Below are 8,622 nucleotides of genomic sequence, written 5' to 3' on the forward strand. Positions count from 1 at the left end.
TAGCTCTGCCGTGAGTTGTCAGAGCGCTTCTATTTTTATAAAGGTGTTTTTGCTCTGCGCCAGGGTATTTCTTTAAGGGCTATCTCGTTCAAGTCTTTTTTTCCCTATTTAGTATTAGCATTAAAAGCAAAGATGCTTAAGAATTCATGTATTGGGGCTTTGGCTCAGCGGTAGGACAATTAGCCTCTTACCGGTTTGGTGGACCAGTCGAAGTGTCCCTGTCCAGAGTTCCGAACCCCAGTTTGCTCCCAGTAACTGTTCCATGTATCTATGTGTAACGGGTGTGCCTCTGTTCATCATTAGAGCAATGTTGATTTGGGCCACATCCGTTAACCCTAGTGATCTCTGCGTTGTGTTCCTTGTTTGCTGTACTGCATGAAGGAAGGACCAGGAAACAGCGCTGACCACTGGAAGCAGTTTACTGGCAATTCTGCACAAATAATAGAAAATAAAAACGTTCTTGTCACATGTAGCCTCGTCTCCCATGCACGTGCCGCTCATCGGTTGCCTGCTCCTCAGATCCTCAGTACAGACTCAGGCAGCTTATACAGTGCATATACATTTTGAAATAAAATACACGAATTGCATCTTCAAACATCCAGGGTAACTTAATACATAAACATTGGTTAAATGAGTTGCACATACCTGCACAAATAATAGAAAATAAAACGTTCTCGTCACACATGTAGCCTCGTCTCCCATGCACGTGCCGCTCATCGGTCGCCTGCTAGCAAGTGAAACATTAGATGTTTTAGCTAGCTCTCACAGTGACTTGCTAACAGACACAGAACACGTTTTACATGGGTCTCTCCATACATGTTGACTCTTTAACATAAATGTAAACAATTTCGCCATGAATTTATATATATTTGAGTGCCCAAATGATATTATATGCGGACGAGCGCAGCTCTGCACCTACCTCCTCAGATCCTCAGTACAGACTGAGAGAGGCGCTGTGCGTACGTGACAAACTGCACTCGCCGTTTTCTTAAAGTGACAGTACAGGCAGGAAAGTGCAACTCTTACAACATTAATTAATAATTAAATAAGGCTAGAACTTGCCTTGAAATGCGAAATGGTTATAAAACATAACATAGTGAAGGATTTGGTGAAGTTCAATTACAAAAATAAAAGTATAATTTTCCCCTGGTTACAATCACCCCTCCTGAAATTCACCAACATCCTGAACAGTACTTACAGGACGTAAAGGAGGATATGCCCATCTCGAAACAGGCCATCACAAGCCATTGACGGACCTAGTCCATAAACCAACTAAGAAGGCTCGTCAAGGCTCAGAAAATAAAGAGATAGATCAAGTCTCAATAATTTCTTAGGTAAGTGTGGCGCCTTGTACGCCACACTGTGCCCGGACCCAAACCACATTTCTCAGACATAAAAATGTAACCAAGGGTAATGAAAAAAAATAGACAAAAAAAAGAAAACCAAATCAAATCACTCAAACATTCTTAGAACCTCTGAACAAAGGTACCTGCACCATAGATTCAATCAACCTGTTCACAGACTTCACTAACCTCCCTGCACGGGTTCTCACTCGTGTACCGTCTCCTGGGCCTGAGTCAGAGTCAGCTGGAACTGAGATCAGTGAACGTGTATCTGTCACAGAGTCATGGTCAGGTAACACTGGAACAGGGTGACAGTCATTTGTGGGTGGTGGACTTGGTGGAACTGGATCAACACCAACAATAGTCGAGTCCTGTGTGGTCCCTCGCTCATCCTGCGTGGATATGGCAGAGATATTGTCAGCACCGTCCATATCATCACTGAGCAGAGAAAAGTCCACATCCAACTCATCTCGAGTGCCAGGCAGAGGCAAAAAGTTCACATTGAGCAAAAGATTCCTGTGTACAACTTTTGTGCGCCCATCCACATCAATAATCTTGTAAACATGAATGTTGGGGTTCGCATCAACAACAGTGTACACTTTGTCTTCCCACTTATCAGCAAGTTTCCTCTTCCCTCGTTCACCCTTATTTGCAACCAAAACCCGATCCCCCACGGACAAGGAAGTTCCTTTGGCACGTTTGTTGTATTGTTTGGCCTGGTGCTGCTGTTCAGAGGACGCATGCTGCTGGGCAATATCCATTGCACATTTGAGTGAAGAAAGCAAGGTATTGGCATACGAATCATAGTCCGCAACAGTGGGGTCGCTCAAAACCTGCCTGAACATTATGTCAATTGGCAACCTTGGGACACGGCCAAACATCAGGAAAAATGGCGCGTAGCCAGTGGTTTCATGGACAGTAGCGTTATAGGCAAAAGTGAGAGATTGAATCTGTTATGGCCACTGTTGTTTGTCTTTCAGAGGAAGGGTCCGGAGCATATTGCCCAAGGTGCGATTGAAGCGCTCAGTGCCCCCATTCCCCATAGGGTGGTACGCAGTAGTGTGGGACTTAGCAACACCTGACAACCTGAGAAGTTCTGCTATCAAGTTGCTTTCGAAATTAGTGCCCTGGTCTGAATGAACTCTCTCAGGAAAGCCGTAGACACAGAACACATTATTCCAGAGTTTTCTAGCAACCTGTTTTGCTGTCTGGTTGGCACAAGGGAAAGCATGGGCCAGCTTAGTAAAATGGTCAGTAACCACCAGAACATCAACTGACCTCTGTTTGCTGTCCTCCGCTGACCAAAAATCTATACAAACCAGCTGCATCGGTGCAGAGCTCCTGATACTCTCAAGCGGGGCTCGAGCAGATGGTTCTGGAGACTTTCCAAAAACACATCTCGGGCAGCATTTGACATACTCCCGAACATCTTTCTCCATTCCAGGCCAGTAAAACCGTTGCCTTGCTAGTGACAGGGTGCGGTCCTGGCCCTGGTGACCAGCCATGTCGTGGAGGCCCGACAGTGCTGTGTCCTTCAGATTGCGTGGCAGAACATACTGGAAACGTTTCTGTTTACACAGAGGATCACGTGCCACTCTGTACAGTACATCGTCACGAACAACCAACCTGTCCCACTGCTTCAACAATCTGAGCACCTGAGGGCTCGCACCAAACCTTTCACGCCTAGATGGACGTTTCTTGGCTGTAACGAAAGGCAACACCCTGGAAATTACTTCATCCTGTTGCTGGCTTGACTGTAGATCTGTGATAGCTAAGACTGGTAGAGCATCCTGAACAATAGATAACTGCTGGACATGTTGGACCAGAGAGACTGCCCTAGACTCAGCTGCACTAACCCACTCACTATGGGACTGACAGAGTGCTTTAACCTCAGCTGAACTGCACATGACTTTGTCAGACACAAGAGCCGATGGACTAAGAGCTTGAACCTGGCAGCTGACTTTGAAAACATCCTGCACAGACCGCTCACCTATCTCATCAGCCTCCTGGACCAGTGAAGAGTAGGGCTCTGACAAAAGTCTCTGACCAAGGCGTTTCGCAAAAGGATCACGGCTAAGCGCATCTGCTACCACATTACCTTTCCCCGGCAAATGTCTGAGATCAAAGGAGTAGGACGCGAGCTTCGACACCCAGCGGATCTCACAAGCATCGAGCTTCGGTTTTGTGAGGAGGTATGTTAGCGGATTATTATCCGTCCACACTGTGAAACTCTGCCCTTTCAGCCAGTGGGAAAACTTTTCACAAACACTCCACTTTAGGGCTAACAGTTCAAGTCTGTGTGCTGGGTACCGCCGCTGTGCCGCACTTAGAGTTTTGCTCGCAAAAGCAACTGGTCTGGCCTTAGTCTCACCCTTGGGCACTTGAGACAGCACAGCACCAAGGCCGTCCAGTGAAGCATCAGTTGACAAAATGAATGCTCCATCAAAATCTGGATGGGCAAGAACCACACACCCCAAAAGCATTGACTTCAACCGCTCAAAAGCCTCAACGCACTCATCACTCCAGTCTGCAGGAGTGAGTTTACGGAAGGCGCTCTGCAATCTCTTTGTCTTTGCTAACCTTCCCCTTCTCTTTTGACCAGCCGTCAGTGCAAACAAGGGCTTTGCGATGGAGGAACAGTTGGGGATAAAATTTTGGTAATAAAACACCATGCCAAGAAACGATTTGATACGCCAGACTGAAGGCGTGCAGTTATCATCCTCCATGAGATCAGTGACATTCATGTTTGTGATAACCTCAACTTTTGAGGGATCTACAGCCACACCTGTACCATCGATGACATGGCCAAGGAACCCCACCTTCTCTCTCAGGAAATGACATTTTTTGGGGGCCAGCTTCAGATTGTTTTCCCTGAGTCTCTGGAAAACTGTTCGGAGTCTTGACAGGGCCTCATCCTCTGAAGGTGCAAAAACGAGGAGATCATCAAGGTAACAAAGGAGTTTTGAAAAGCTCAAGTCCCCAAATATTCCAACCATCATCCTCATAAAAGACGCAGGACTGTTGCATAGACCCTGTGGCATGCGATTGTATTCATGCAACCCTAAGGGAGTTGTGAAAGCAGTATATTTCTTGTCCTCCTCATGCAATGAAACATTATAGAAGCCTGCGGTCAAGTCCATTGTACTGAACAGGCAGTTGCCACCCAGAGCAGCCAAACAGTCAGCCTGGTGAGGGAGTGGGTGGGCGTCTTTCAAGGTGCGGGCATTTAACCACCTAAAGTCTGTACAAATCCTTAAACCGCCATCTTTTTTCCACACCATGACCAAAGGCGAAGCATACTCACTAGTGGATTTCCTGATTATCCCTTTTTCCTCCATATCACTGAGCACCTGCCGCAACTTTTGATAATGTGCTGGGGGAACTCTCCTGTATGGCAGGCGAAAAGGACGATCATCACTGAGACGGATGCGGTGGGTGTAGCCTTTGACCTCCCCACAGTCCATTGAATGTCTGGAGAAAATGTCCTGAAACTCAATCAACAGCTGACCGAGCTTTATCTTACAGTTGTCTGCTACTTGGCATGAGTCAACGTCAATGTCTCCAAGACCTATATCGGACAGGTATTTGCCTATACTGCCCAGCTCACAAGGCGTGTGGGAGGCACCAATGTTCTGCTCCGAGTCACAGTTCTGGTCACTTGTGGCTACATGCAGACCCTGGAAAACTTCCAAATCCTCAATCGCTAAACAAGGCGAAACGTCAGCCAGTTTGCTGTTTCTTTTCAACATGACAGGCCTGTCTGTGGGATTAACGACTGTCATAGGAACCCACCTATCACCCCATAGCGGTGTAACCAGGCGACCGACTAAAACACTACGCTGCCTGGCCTTCGAGGAGGTCGGCTCCACAATGACAGTGCTGCCTGGTGACATAGGTAGGTTTTTTGGCAGCTTACCCCAGACTAAATGCTCGTGTTTCGGTAGCAAAGTAACTGCTTGGGTGAGTTTAACGGTGCCTATTTTGTCTGGAACAGCGCTTCCTTTCCAGTGGTCAACATTGGTGAACATTGACAGAAAACGATCGATCTCAGGATCTAACTGTGAACTCTGCCTGGATGCAATATTCCAATACTCATCCACTCCTTTCATGACATGGATAATGTGTTTTATGACATTAGAGCCCAAAATGAGATCGTCATGCTGGCCAGGCACAAATAACACGGGTACGGTAACATGCATTCCGTACAGATCCATGCCTAGATCATAAAAGCCATCAGGTTTAGTTTGAAGACCACCACAGCCAATCAACACGACATTTTCAGCAGGCTGTTGCTTTTCAGGTAACACACCAGCAGCACGCAACTTTTCAACTGCACCTGCACTCATGCTACATGCCATCGAGCCCGAATCCATCATGCCATTCAGAGTAACACTGTTGTTAATCTTGACAGATGTATAAAACAGCTCACCAAACGCCTGGACTTTCTGAGTACATTGAACTACTACCTGTGTCCCTTTTGGTGCTGTAGCACAAGCATTACTGTATAATTCAGCTAAGTTGTCTTGAGAGAGGGTATTGTCCCTGTCACCCACATCACCCCTCGCCAGATGTGGGTTTTCTAGTTTAACGGCTCGTTATGCGGAGCAGAGGGGGTGGAGGGCCCGTTGCGATGCTGGTTGCCTCGTACAGGACAGTCCTTCTTCCAATGACCAGTAGACAAACATTTCAAGCACCTGTTCTCTCGTTTGCAATGGAACAGTGTGGAATGGTCAGTGCTGGCACAAACTCTGCATGCTCTTGTAGGTTGTTGAGACATAATAGCGCTCGTGTTAGTGGGGACCTGAGTTTGTTGCATAACTAGACGGTCTAACACACTAACCAGACTTCTCATGCAATCTGCATCAACACCATTAACAGGGGATGACTGAATTCGGGGCTCAACTTCGCTGGCACTGAGAGCACTGTCAACCGCTGGAACAGACTGGGACAGAGATGTGTAGACAGCAGGCTTCTGTGGTCTTGTTGCAACATGAGATTTCTTTTCCTGAAGGTGTTCATCCAGCCTCTCCTGGATTTCATTGGCAGTCCATTTATCTGCTGATTTGAACTTGAAAACTGTAGAAAGAGACTGGTCCGGGCAGTGTTTGACAAACATCATGCTGACTTCATGGGATGGGTCATCGATTCTGCGACCTTGTCTTTTCAGACATTCATCTGCCACATCCACTGCTTTATTTAGCCTTATCCAATACTCCATAGCATCCTCACTTGGCTTTGGCAGCGTGTTGTAAAAGTCTGCTAGGGGCATGCTTGAGTAGGTCATGTCACTAAAGTGTTGTTTCAGTATGTCAAAAACCACTTGGGGATTTGAAACATGGTCGATGGATTTGTCATTACGCAACCGTATTCTGATTACGTCCCCTGCTTTGCCCATGAGCCTCGCCAAAACCTCCTGTGATTGTTCATGTAAAGGAACAGCTCGTTTTCTCAAGTACAGCGTCATGAGGTTCTCCCATTCATGGACAGAGAACTTGTCTGAGCTATCACCTCTGAATATGGGTGGTTCCCTAACTTCGGAACACGTGACAATGCGGAGGTTAGACTGAGTCAAGTCGGGGGTCTGAGTAGAAGAGTTAGAATCACTGGTCATAGCTCTAGTGGACCTGTCAGACAGTAGCTTAGCAGAGATAGATTCACCAATCCTATCAGCTAACTGTGTTATGAGTGAACTCAAATCAGCACTCTGATCAACATGAGCAGGCTGATCATGGTTAACGCGCGTAGAGCAAAGTTGTGGACTAGCAAACAAAACATTCCTCTCTCCCGGTGCTCTGGCTCCTGGGCTCGGAACACGAAACCCCCTCCTACCACCAAGCCAGGAATGAAAAGCGACACTGTCCACACCACCATCTTCACGCTCAACAGCATGTGATCCACCCTCTGCCATGTTTCACACAGAATACTCTTGCAGAAAATAAAATACAAAAATGTAGAATGTCAAATAAAAATACTTATCACTCCTACAGCACAGTCTATGCAAAAAAAAATACCACAAATGATCCAATGGAGGGATACCTCAATACCACAAAGGCGATTGACAGCAGCTTCCCACGGCGTACGAGCTGACGTCGAATCTTGGATCCGGGTCACGGCACCATTGTAACGGGTGTGCCTCTGTTCATCATTAGAGCAATGTTGATTTGGGCCACATCCGTTAACCCTAGTGATCTCTGCGTTGTGTTCCTTGTTTGCTGTACTGCATGAAGGAAGGACCAGGAAACAGCGCTGACCACTGGAAGCAGTTTACTGGCAATTCTGCACAAATAATAGAAAATAAAAACGTTCTTGTCACATGTAGCCTCGTCTCCCATGCACGTGCCGCTCATCGGTCGCCTGCTCCTCAGATCCTCAGTACAGACTCAGGCAGCTTATACAGTGCATATACATTTTGCAATAAAATACACGAATTGCATCTTCAATTGCATCCAGGGTAACTTAATACATAAACATTGGTTAAATGAGTTGCACATACCTGCACAAATAATAGAAAATAAAACGTTCTCGTCACACATGTAGCCTCGTCTCCCATGCACGTGCCGCTCATCGGTCGCCTGCTAGCAAGTGAAACATTAGATGTTTTAGCTAGCTCTCACAGTGACTTGCTAACAGACACAGAACACGTTTTACATGGGTCTCTCCATACATGTTGACTCTTTAACATAAATGTAAACAATTTCGCCATGAATTTATATATATTTGAGTGCCCAAATGATATTATATGCGGACGAGCGCAGCTCTGCACCTACCTCCTCAGATCCTCAGTACAGACTGAGAGAGGCGCTGTGCGTACGTGACAAACTGCACTCGCCGTTTTCTTAAAGTGACAGTACAGGCAGGAAAGTGCAACTCTTACAACATTAATTAATAATTAAATAAGGCTAGAACTTGCCTTGAAATGCGAAATGGTTATAAAACATAACATAGTGAAGGATTTGGTGAAGTTCAATTACAAAAATAAAAGTATAATTTTCCCCTGGTTACATATGCCTGAGTGTTTCTGTCATCACTGAAGGAAGGTTTGTTTGACCTGTGTTGTAAGGCGTTGAATAATTACAGCCCGTTTGACTATTTAATTGGACAGTAAAACAAAGCTGCACCAGTTGCAGGTTCTGATGCTGCAGCATGTCAGTGTGCTTGTAGACGAGATTGAGTCCAGTGCTTATTGGGAAAGGCCTGGGAGGTGTTTTGATGTACTGCTGTGGCGTTTCCTTTTCTCAACTTGAACAGCAGATGTGTTTAAATGTCTTTAAACTTCCAA

General features: G+C 46.2%; 1 long non-coding RNA gene across 1 annotated transcript; it reads right to left on the reverse strand.

The window, feature by feature from the left end:
• Positions 1 to 401: 401 nt before the first annotated feature.
• LOC137903999 (uncharacterized) lies at positions 402 to 8,138 on the reverse strand. The gene is made up of 3 exons (XR_011105795.1): positions 7,837 to 8,138; positions 7,380 to 7,619; positions 402 to 430 (listed from the first exon to the last, which is right to left on the reverse strand). It is a non-coding gene; the product is annotated as an uncharacterized lncRNA (long non-coding RNA).
• Positions 8,139 to 8,622: the final 484 nt, after the last annotated feature.

The sequence above is a fragment of the Brachionichthys hirsutus genome, chromosome 14 (genome assembly GCF_040956055.1).
Source record: "Brachionichthys hirsutus isolate HB-005 chromosome 14, CSIRO-AGI_Bhir_v1, whole genome shotgun sequence".
Lineage (NCBI taxonomy): Eukaryota > Metazoa > Chordata > Actinopteri > Lophiiformes > Brachionichthyidae > Brachionichthys > Brachionichthys hirsutus.